This window comes from Coregonus clupeaformis, chromosome 5 (genome assembly GCF_020615455.1).
Source record: "Coregonus clupeaformis isolate EN_2021a chromosome 5, ASM2061545v1, whole genome shotgun sequence".
In the NCBI taxonomy this organism is placed as follows: Eukaryota; Metazoa; Chordata; class Actinopteri; order Salmoniformes; family Salmonidae; genus Coregonus; species Coregonus clupeaformis.
This window is the reverse complement of record NC_059196.1, coordinates 46,655,185-46,665,192: the sequence shown is the minus strand read 5'-3', so window position 1 is coordinate 46,665,192 and position 10,008 is coordinate 46,655,185.

Here is a 10,008-nt window from a genome sequence, read left to right as displayed (position 1 = left end):
GTGCCTGTTCCACCGGTGTCTGGTCAGGCACCGGTCAGCTCCTCCACACCGGAGCCTGAGCAATCCGCTCCACCGGTGTCCAGTCCAGCTCCGGCCAGCGGGGCCAGACCAGACCAGGGCGCTACGGGGGGTGCGAGGTGGTGGTCACGCCCGCCATCTCCCCACCGCCCCTCCTGTTGGGTTTGTTCGTGGTCGCAGTCCCTTTGGGGGTACTGTCACGCCTGGCTCTGGGGACTCTTATATGTTGAGCCAGGGTGTGATTTTCTATGTGTGATTTTCTATGTTGTGTTCTAGTTTGTTTTCTATGTTGGCAGGTGTTCCCAATCGAGGCAGCTGATTCTCGTTGTCTCTGATTGAACCATGCTTAGGCAGCCTTTTGGCACTTTATATTGTGGGATCTTGTTCTGTATAGGTTTGTGTTGGTAACTTTTACTTCACGTATCATTCTGTTGTTTTGTTATTTATAAATACTCATTAAAATTTCCCTATCCGCTGCCCTTGTCGTTCCTATAACGATCGTGACACCAAGTACTAATCATTTTTGCAGAGGGTCAAATACTTATTTCCCTCATTAAAATACAAATCAATTTATAACATTTTTTTACATGCGTTTTTCTGGATTTTTTTGTTGTTATTCTGTCTCTCACTATTCAAATAAACCTACCATTAAAATTATACTATCATGTCTTTGTCAGTGGGCAAGCGTACAAAATCAGCAGTGATCAAATACTTTTTTCCCTCACTGTATATCTGCCTCAATCTCAGAGAAATAGGTAGTATTGCTAGGTTTTACACAGTCAAATATAACAAATATCTACATTTTTTAATAAAGAACAGTACAAATGATACATTTGTGACATCAATATATATATATTGGTACAACCCTAAATCCGTAAACATGGGCACCCTCATAGATATCATCCTGACTAATTTACCCTCTAAATACACCTCCGCTGTCTTCAACCAGGATCTCAGCGATCCTGCCTCATTGCCTCGTCCGTAATGGGTCCGGCGGTCAGCGCGACCACCCCCTCATCATTGTCAAATGCTCCTGTTCAACCTCTCTTTCGTATCATCTGAGATCCCAGGATTGGAAACTGCCGCGTCATCCCCCTCTTCGAAGGGGGTGACCCTCTAGATCAAACTGTTACAACCTATATCCATCCTCCCTACTTTAAATATTTAAAGCCAAGTTAACACGATCACCCCATTTCATCCCTTCCTTCTCTGCTATGCAATCTGGTATCCAAGCTGTCATGGGTGCCCTCAGCCACGCTCAAGGTCCAAAATGATATTATAACCCATCGATAAAAGACAGTACTGTGCAGCCGTCTTCATCACCTGGCCAAGGCTTTCGACTCTGTCAATCACCGCATTCTTATTGGCAGACTAAATAGCCTTGGTTTCTCAAATACTCCTCCCTGGTTCACCACTACTTCTCAGATAGGTTCAATGTGTCAATCGGGGTGTTGTCTGACCTCTGGCAGTCTCTATGGGGGTGCCACAGGGTTCAAATGTCGCTCCTGCTGCTGGTGACTCTCAGATCCACCTCTCGCATGACTGACACCATTTTTTTATACATCTGTCCCTTCATTACACTGTGTTAACAAACCTCCAAACAAGCTTCAATCCATACAACACTCCTTCCGTAGCCTCCAACTGCACTTGCGCTATAAAACTAAATGCATGCTCTTCAATCGACCTGCTTGCACCCGCCCACTAGAATCACTACTCTCGGCGGGTCTGACTTAGAATATGTGACAACTACAAATACCTAGGTGTCTGGTTAGACCGTAAACTCTCCTTCCAGACTCACATTAAGCATCTCCAATCCAAAGTTAAATCGCTTCCTATTTTGCAACAAAGCCTCCTTCACTCATGCTGCCAAACATGCCCTCGTAAAACTAACTATCCTACCGATCCTTGACTTCGCCATTCATTTACAAAATACCTCCAACACTCTACTCAGCAAATTGGATGTAGTCTATCCGTGCCATCCGTTTTGTCACCAAACCCCATATACTACCCACCATTGTGACCTTTACCTCTCTTGCTGGCCCCTCACTACATATTCGTCGCCAATCCCACTGGCTCCAGGTCATCTATAAATATCTGCTAGCAAATCTCTGCCTTATCTTAGCTCATTGGTCACCATAGCAACACCCACCCGTATATGTGCTCCAGCAGGTATATCTCACTGGTCATCCCAGCCAACACCTCCTTTGCTGCCCCATTCCTTCCAGTTCTCTGCTGCTAATGACTGGAATAACTGCAAAAATCTCTGAAGCTGAACTCTTATCTCCCTCACTAACTTTAAGCATCAGTTGTCATACACTTACATCACTGCACCTGTACACAGCCCATCTGTCATTAGCCCACCCAACTACTCATCCCCATTTTTATTTACTTTGCTAATTTCACCCCAGTATCTCTATTTCACATCATCTTCTCCTATCTTCTGCATCTATCACTCCAGTGTTAATACTAAATTGTAATTATTTTTGCACTATGGTCTATTTATTGCCTTACCTCCATAACTTACTACATTTCACACACTGTATTTAGATTTTATATTTGTTATAGACTGTATGTTTTGTTTATCCCATGTGTAACTCTTTGTTGTTGTTGTTTTTTATCCCTGCTTTGCTTTATCTTGGCCAGGTCCAGTTTAAATGAGAACTTGTTCTCAACTGGCCTACTGTTAATAAATGAAATAAAATAAAAATAAAAATATATAAATTTAAAAAACATGTTCAATACATAATATAAATCTTATTAAACATTTACATTTTACATTTTAGTCATTTAGCAGATGCTCTTATCCAGAGCAGCTTACAGTAAGATCATTCATCTTAAGATACTAGGTGAGACAACCACATATCACAGTCAAATATACGATCAAATTCCTTCCTTGCGCAAAAAAAATAATCTCAAATCTATTAAATCAATCTGCGAACATAATATTTTACACACCCATGAACATACCCATTAGCAATCATTGTGTCACGGTTTCGGCCGTGGCTGCTCCTCCTCCTGGTTCGGGCAGGCTTCGGCGGTCGTCGTCCCCGAGTCTACTGCCACCGATCTATTTTATTTGTTTTGGTTTTTGATCTTGATGTTGTACACCTGTGTCTTGTTAGTCCTCGTTAGTGTCCTATTTAGTTCTCGTTGTGTGTGTTTGTCTTTGTGTGTGATTCTCTTCTGTTTCTGTTGGACTTACTTCCCTCCAGTGTTTTGGAGGGTTTTCACTGTTAGTGCGTTGTTTCCTGTGTGCGCGTTATTTCTTCGGGCTTATTGTGCTTATTTTCTACGTAATATTGCACTAAATCTTTTCTTTTGTCCTGCTTGATTAATTCACCACACCCACCTTCACACCCCTAGATCACACACCCAAATTGAATCGCAGGATCTGCATTCCGCCTGAGTCTCGAGGGCATGTTCGCGGCCAAATACCAGATCCCAAACTGGGGACCGCTCTACAGGGCGTCATCAACACCCTGCACCATGGGAGGCCGGGGTACCCACACCTCCACCTGCCCTGCCAACCCCTTCGGCCGGTCCACCGGTCCCAGGTCCGGAACCCAGGGGATTCGGCTCTCGCTCCCGGGCGTTGGCGGAACAGCTGCCGGTGTCCGGGGTTCCTCCTGCAGGTGGAGCTCTACCTGGCCACTTACACCCGGTTTCCCTCGGGTTTCCTCCCCATCTCCTTCTCACGGGCAAGGTTGGTGACTACCAGTGGAGATATCCACCCATCTCCCGCCGAGTTTCCCCCTCAAGGCCGTGTTCGAACCATCCACCTGAGGGAGCGGCGGGGGCTCTATCCACCTGAACGGGCTCTGGGTTTGCTCTAGAGGGTTCCGGACTCTGGCGGCGGACGCGGGGTGGAATGACCCCCTCATCGGCCATTTTCGATGCGCCCTCCGGGAGGGCGTTCAACGTGAGTTAGCCTGCAGGATACCACCCATCTCACCTTCGACCGGGTTGGTCGATATGTCCATCCGTCTGACACCCTGCTGCCCCCGTGGACTCCGGGGTCGTCCCTTCCCCCTCCGGCACCTCCGAGCCGAGCCTAGTCGGGTGGCTAGAGGGGGGGGGACCCTCCCTGCACCAGAGTGGGTCGTGGAGGGGCACACTGCGGCCAGGTGCTGGGGGGGTTCTCCGGGGGGGACACCCACTGGGGCCTCCCGGTGATAGCTCCCACTTACCCAGCTTTCTGTTGCGCACTTTTTATACCTGTGTGTTTTCCACAGGTTGCACCTCATTCCCAGCATAGCCCTAGTGATTCCCAGCTGGGAATTTTGTTGATCTGAAGTTTTGTTTAGATTTAGGATCCCTCTCCTACTTTACACCTTTTTCCCGTTCATGCCTTATGCCGCCCGTTGGGGTCGGGTTATTAGGAGATCCGCACCACTAGATGTTGCGCGGGGGGATCATGAAGAGACTATACAGCTGTATCTGATCACTCTCCTGCGTACTCCAGTGGTGCTGGGAATTCCCTGGTTAACACCCATCCCTGCTATTTCGTGGCAGCAGGCTCTCGATGGTTCTCTCGTGCGTCTGTCTGGGTGTTTCCGTGGGGGCTTCGTGGAAATCCAAACCAAGTGCCCGCACTCCATTCCGCCTGAATATGATTTAGCTCTCGTGTTTAGTAAAACTAGGGCGACGGTTGCCTCCTCATAGACAGGGGGATTGTGCGATTGATCTCCAGCAGGAGCAGCGCTCCCACGACCACGTGTATCCTTTGTCTCAAGAGGAGAGAAAAGCTATGGAACTTACATATTAAGGGATACATTCGGCCTCCCCTTCTCCGCCTCCTCAAGTTTCTTTTTTTTGTGAAGAAGAAAGATGGAGGGTTGCGCCCGTGCATTGATTACCGTGGTCTCAATCAGTTACTGTGAAATCAGTTATCCCTCCCTCTATTGCGACCAACAGAGTCGTTGCATATTTTACACAAAATTGGATCTCAGAGCGTATAATGGTCCATTAGGGCGAATGGAAACAGCGTTTAGTACCACGTCAGGTCATTTCGAATATCTCGTCATGCCATATGGGTTGATGAATGCTCCATCAGTCTTCCAATCCTTCGTAATACATTTTCCGGGATATGCGGACAAGGTGTCACGATTCAGACAGACGACCAGAGGACCACAATTGCGTCACACCAGAAAGTTACATTAAACTTAAGGGAAAGGGAAGTAGGGAGTGAATGAAGGCTCCAGGGGTAACAGGGATCCCGTCCAATGCGCTGGGTCTGTGCCCCCAGTGGCAAGCGATCGTCCTATGAAGCCGGTGGTGGGTGGTCCAGAAGTCCTGGGGGGGAGACACAGACACAACAGGGCGGAATGAAACCAGGCAGCAGTGCACAGTTCAAGGGAAATCCAAAATCGTAGTAGCAAGGCAGAAGGCTGGTCAAAGTTACCGGGATTGAAGAGTAGTCAGGAGTCGTAATGGCAGAAGCAGGTCTGGATCTCCTGAGGCAGAAGAGTATCCAAAAACAGGCAGGTCCGGGGTCACAAAACCAGGGTGAGCCGAAGCGCGAGCAAACAGGTTCCGGGTGTGAGCTTTGCAGACGATCTGACACCGGAGAGCTGAAAGACAGGGCCTTAAATACTGGGAGAGGGTTAGTGGGTAATGCAGCGCAGCTGGCAGAGTAATTAGAGCCGAGCAGAGCAGGGACAGGTGGAGCTAGTTAGGCTGAGTAGAGAGAGGGAGGTGAGCAGAGTGGAAGATAGTGGAAACAAATTAAGGTGGTAACCCGGTGGAGTGAGAGGGCTCATGACAGAACCCCAAGGGACGGCCCCAGAAGTCCCAAGAGCAACACCACGCCGGCGGGAGGAGGGAGCCGGAGGAGGGCTAGAACTCCTCCCGACCGGTCCAGTGAACGTCCTCATCCTCGGAGGAGCCGGAGGCCGTGGTCGGGAGATGGGACAGGTCCCCGAGACAGGATCAGGCACAGGACAGGAAGCCAGCGGGCCGGACGGTTAGGGACCCCTCTGGCGCCCCTACGGATTGCAGGTTGATCCGGATGCCGTTGGTGGAAAGCGGTGATGAGAGTCCTATCCACAATCCGACTAGCTGGCACCCAGGTCCTTTCCTCAGGTCCATAGCCCTCCCAGTCAATGAGGTACTGGAGACCCCTACCCCTCCGTCTGGACCGAAGCAGGCGCGGACCCGGTGTAAACCAGACCACCATCGACGAGCCGTGGAGGAGGAGGACCAGGCGCAGCAGGGACCAGCGGACTCTCATGGATGGGCTTAATCTTAGACACATGGAAAGTGGGGTGCACCCTCAGGAATTAGGCAGTTGGAGCCGGACAGCAGTTGGGCTAATCACTCTTATGATAGGGAATGGGCCAATGAACCGAGGTGCCAGCTTCTGCGACTCCACCCTGAGTGGCAGGTTCTTCGATGACAACCACACCCTTTGACCAACATGGTAGGTGGGAGCAGGAATTCTCCGACGGTTGGCCCCGGTAGTGTAGCTGGCAACGGACCTGAGGAGTGTGGCTCGGGCTTGTGACCAGGTGCGCGACATCGACGGGCAAAAGCAAGTGCAGATGGGCAAGCTAACCTCCTCCTCCTGGCTGGCAAATAGAGGAGGCTGGTATCCATAAACACATTGGAAAGGGGACATACCGATGGCAGAGCAGGTCAGAGAATTGTGTGCGTACTCCACCCATGTCAATTGCTGCGACCAGGAGTGGGGGGTTGCGTGAAGTCATGCATCGCAGTGCCTTCTCGAGCTCCTGATTAGCCCGCTCTGACTGCCCATTGGATTGGGGATGGAATCCGGAAGTCAGACTGACTGTGGCTCCCAGCAGGTGACAGAACTCCTTCCAAAAAAGCGGAGGAGAATTGTGGACCACGGTCAGAAACAACATCCCTTGGCAGTCCGTGGATCCGGAAGACGTGTTCCAGGACCACCTGGGCGGTCTCCTTGGCGGTTGGGAGCTTGGGGAGGGGAGATGAAGTGTGCCATCTTGCTGAAACGGTCAACGATGGTGAGAATGACGGTCATGCCACTTGAAGGGGGCAGCCCCGTGACAAAGTCAAGGGCGATGTGAGACCAGGGACGTCTGGGCACAGGCAGGGGCTGCAGCAATCCGGCTGGGGGCTGGCAGGACGACTTGTGTTGGTTGCAGATGGGGCAGGCTTGGACGAATTCCCGTACATCCTTCCTCAGAGAGGGCCACCAGAACCTCTGGGCGAGCAGGTTGTAAGTGCGGGTGGAGCCAGGGTGACAAGCTAGGCGGGAGTCATGTCCCCACTGAATGACCTGGGACCTCAGGTCTTCGGGGACAAAAAGGCGGTCAGCTGGGCAAGTGCTGGGACCTGGCTGGTTACGGAGAGCCTCCAGCACCTGTTCCTCAACAGCCCAGGTCAGAGCTGCAACGATGCAGGGACTTGGCAGAATCGACACAGGGTCCTTGGAGGGGGTGTCATCCTTCTGGAATTGACGGGAGAGGGCGTCTGGCTTGGTGTTGCGTGATCCAGGCCGGTATGACAGAGTGAAATTAAACCTGGTGAAGAACAGGGCCCAGCGGGACTGCCTGGAGTTCAACCGTTTGGCCGTGCGGATGTACTCCAAGTTCTTATGATCGGTCCAAACGAGAAATGGAATGGTGGACCCCTCCAGCCAGTGACGCCACTCCTCCAAGGCAAGCTTCACAGCCAGCAGCTCACGGTTCCCTATGTCGTAATTGCACTCAGAGGGGGACAACCGACGTGAGAAAAAGGCACAGGGATGGAGCTTCCTATCCTCCGCAGCCCACTGAGAAATCACAGCACCAACTCCCACATCCGAGGCGTCCACCTCCACAATGAATTGCCGGTCCACATCAGGCATCTGGAGGATGGGAGCGGAGGTGAACCTCACCTTGAGGGTACTGAAGGCTTTGTCGGCTGCTGGGGGTCCAGGTGAAGGGTTGCTTGGTGCTGGTTAGAGCAGTGAGAGGGCAGCAACGGTACTGTAGTTCCCGGATAAACTTCCTATAGAAGTTAGCAAACCCCAGAAACTGTTGCAGCTTCTTTCTGTTCTCCGAACTGGCCATGAAGTGACTGCTGATACTTTGGCAGGATCCATTTGGATACTTCCGCTTCTGCCACTATGTACCCCAGGAAGGCCACTGTCTTGACGTGAAACTCACATTTCTCTGCCTTGGCGTGAGGGAATTCTCCAGAAGACGATGAAGGACTTGCTGGACATGGCGGGTGTGTTCAGACAGGTTTCTGGAGTAAATTAAGATGTCATCCAGGTAAACGAAGACAAACTTGTTTAACATGTCCCGCAGTACATCATTCACTAGAGCCTGGAACACAGCAGGAGCATTGGTGAGGCCAAAAGGCATAACCAGATACTCGTAGTGGCCTGTTGGTGTATTGAATGCGGTTTTCCATTCATCTCCCTCCCCGGATCCGCACTAGGTGGTAAGCGTTTCTGAGATCCAACTTGGTAAAAACAGTGGCTCCTGGAGCAACTCAAAAGCAGAGGTGAGCAGAGGCAGAGGGTAACGGTTCTTCACTGTGATGTCGTTGAGTCCCCTGTAGTCGATGCAGGGGCGAAGAGATCCGTCCTTCTTCCCCACAAAGAAGAAGCCAGCACCAGCAGGAGATGAAGATGAACGGATTAATCCTGCGGACAGAGAGCCATTGATGTAGTCCTCCATGGACTTTCTTTCAGGAGCAGACAACGAATAAAGACGACCCCTTGGAGGAGCTGTTCCAGGAGGAGGTCGATGGCACAGTCGTAATGCGGTCGGGTGAGGGGGCAGAGATGTGGCTCTTGCTTTGTTAAACACCTCTCTGAGACCATGGTAGCATTCTGGGACATTGGAGAGGTCAGGAGCGGAGTTAGTAGGTACTGGCCGAGGGTAGGGCAGCAAGCAGGCAGGTCGGTGGCAGTCCTCTCCCACTCCCTGATCACCCCGGTCACCCAGTCGAGCTGAGGGGTTGTGCGGGCGGAGCCATGGGTAACCCAGGGATGAGGGGTTGGCCTGGAGAGGGGGAGCAGGTGAAACTGGATAGTTTCTTGATGGTTTCGGACAGACCCATCGAGACCGGGGCCGTGACATGAGTGACCGATCCGAGTAAGTGTCCGTCCAGTGCCCGGGCAGGAATAGGAGGTGTCAAACGGAGGTTCTCCAGTCCCAGTTGGCGTGCCAGCTTGATGTCCATTATGTTGGCTTCGGCGCCAGAATCCACCAGAGCAGCCAGGGTGTGAGTTGAGTCAGAGGCGGAGGTGAACTTGCAGCAGGGGTTTGCGGTCGGAGGACTGGATGGTCATTGAACTCAACCGGACTCCCCCTACGCCCGGTGAGCTTCGGCCCTTTAAAGGGCAGGTTACCACACGATGTCCATCACCTCCACAATAGAGGCAGAGGTTTGAGGTGAAGCGGCGCTGGCGCTCTGCAGGAGTGAGGGAGGCTCGCCCAATCTCCATAGGCTCAGACTGATCAAGCTGACCTGGGTGAGTGGCAGTAGATGACAGGAGCCCAGTCGGATCTCTCCGAATGCCGGTAGTAGGTGGACCTTGGCGCCCCCTCTCACGACGACGGGTCTGTATCCTTCTGTCGATCCTGACAGTCAGTGCGATGGCTTCATCAAGAGTGGAAGGCAGTTCATGGGAGACCAACTCGTCCTTGATATAGTCAGCCAAACTATGGAAGAACGCGTCCACCAACGATGGTGTGTTCCAAGAACTTCGTCTAGCCAGGGTTCGGAAGTCGATGGAATGGTCTGCGACTGTACGTCTGCCTTGTCGAATACTGAACAGTTCACGAGACGCCTCTGCGGTGGGTGAATCCAGGTCAAACACCTTCAGCATCTCCTCAGCAAACAGGTCGAAGGTTGCACATGCGGGGTTTGACGTTCGAACTCTGCTGTTCCCCAGAGTCGAGCTCGGCCCGTCAGGTGAGTGATGGCATACCCAACTTTAGCCCCTCCGTGGGCGAAGGTCCTTGGCTGCAAGGAGAACTGAAGTCGAAGCAGCTAGTCAGGAATGGCCGGACC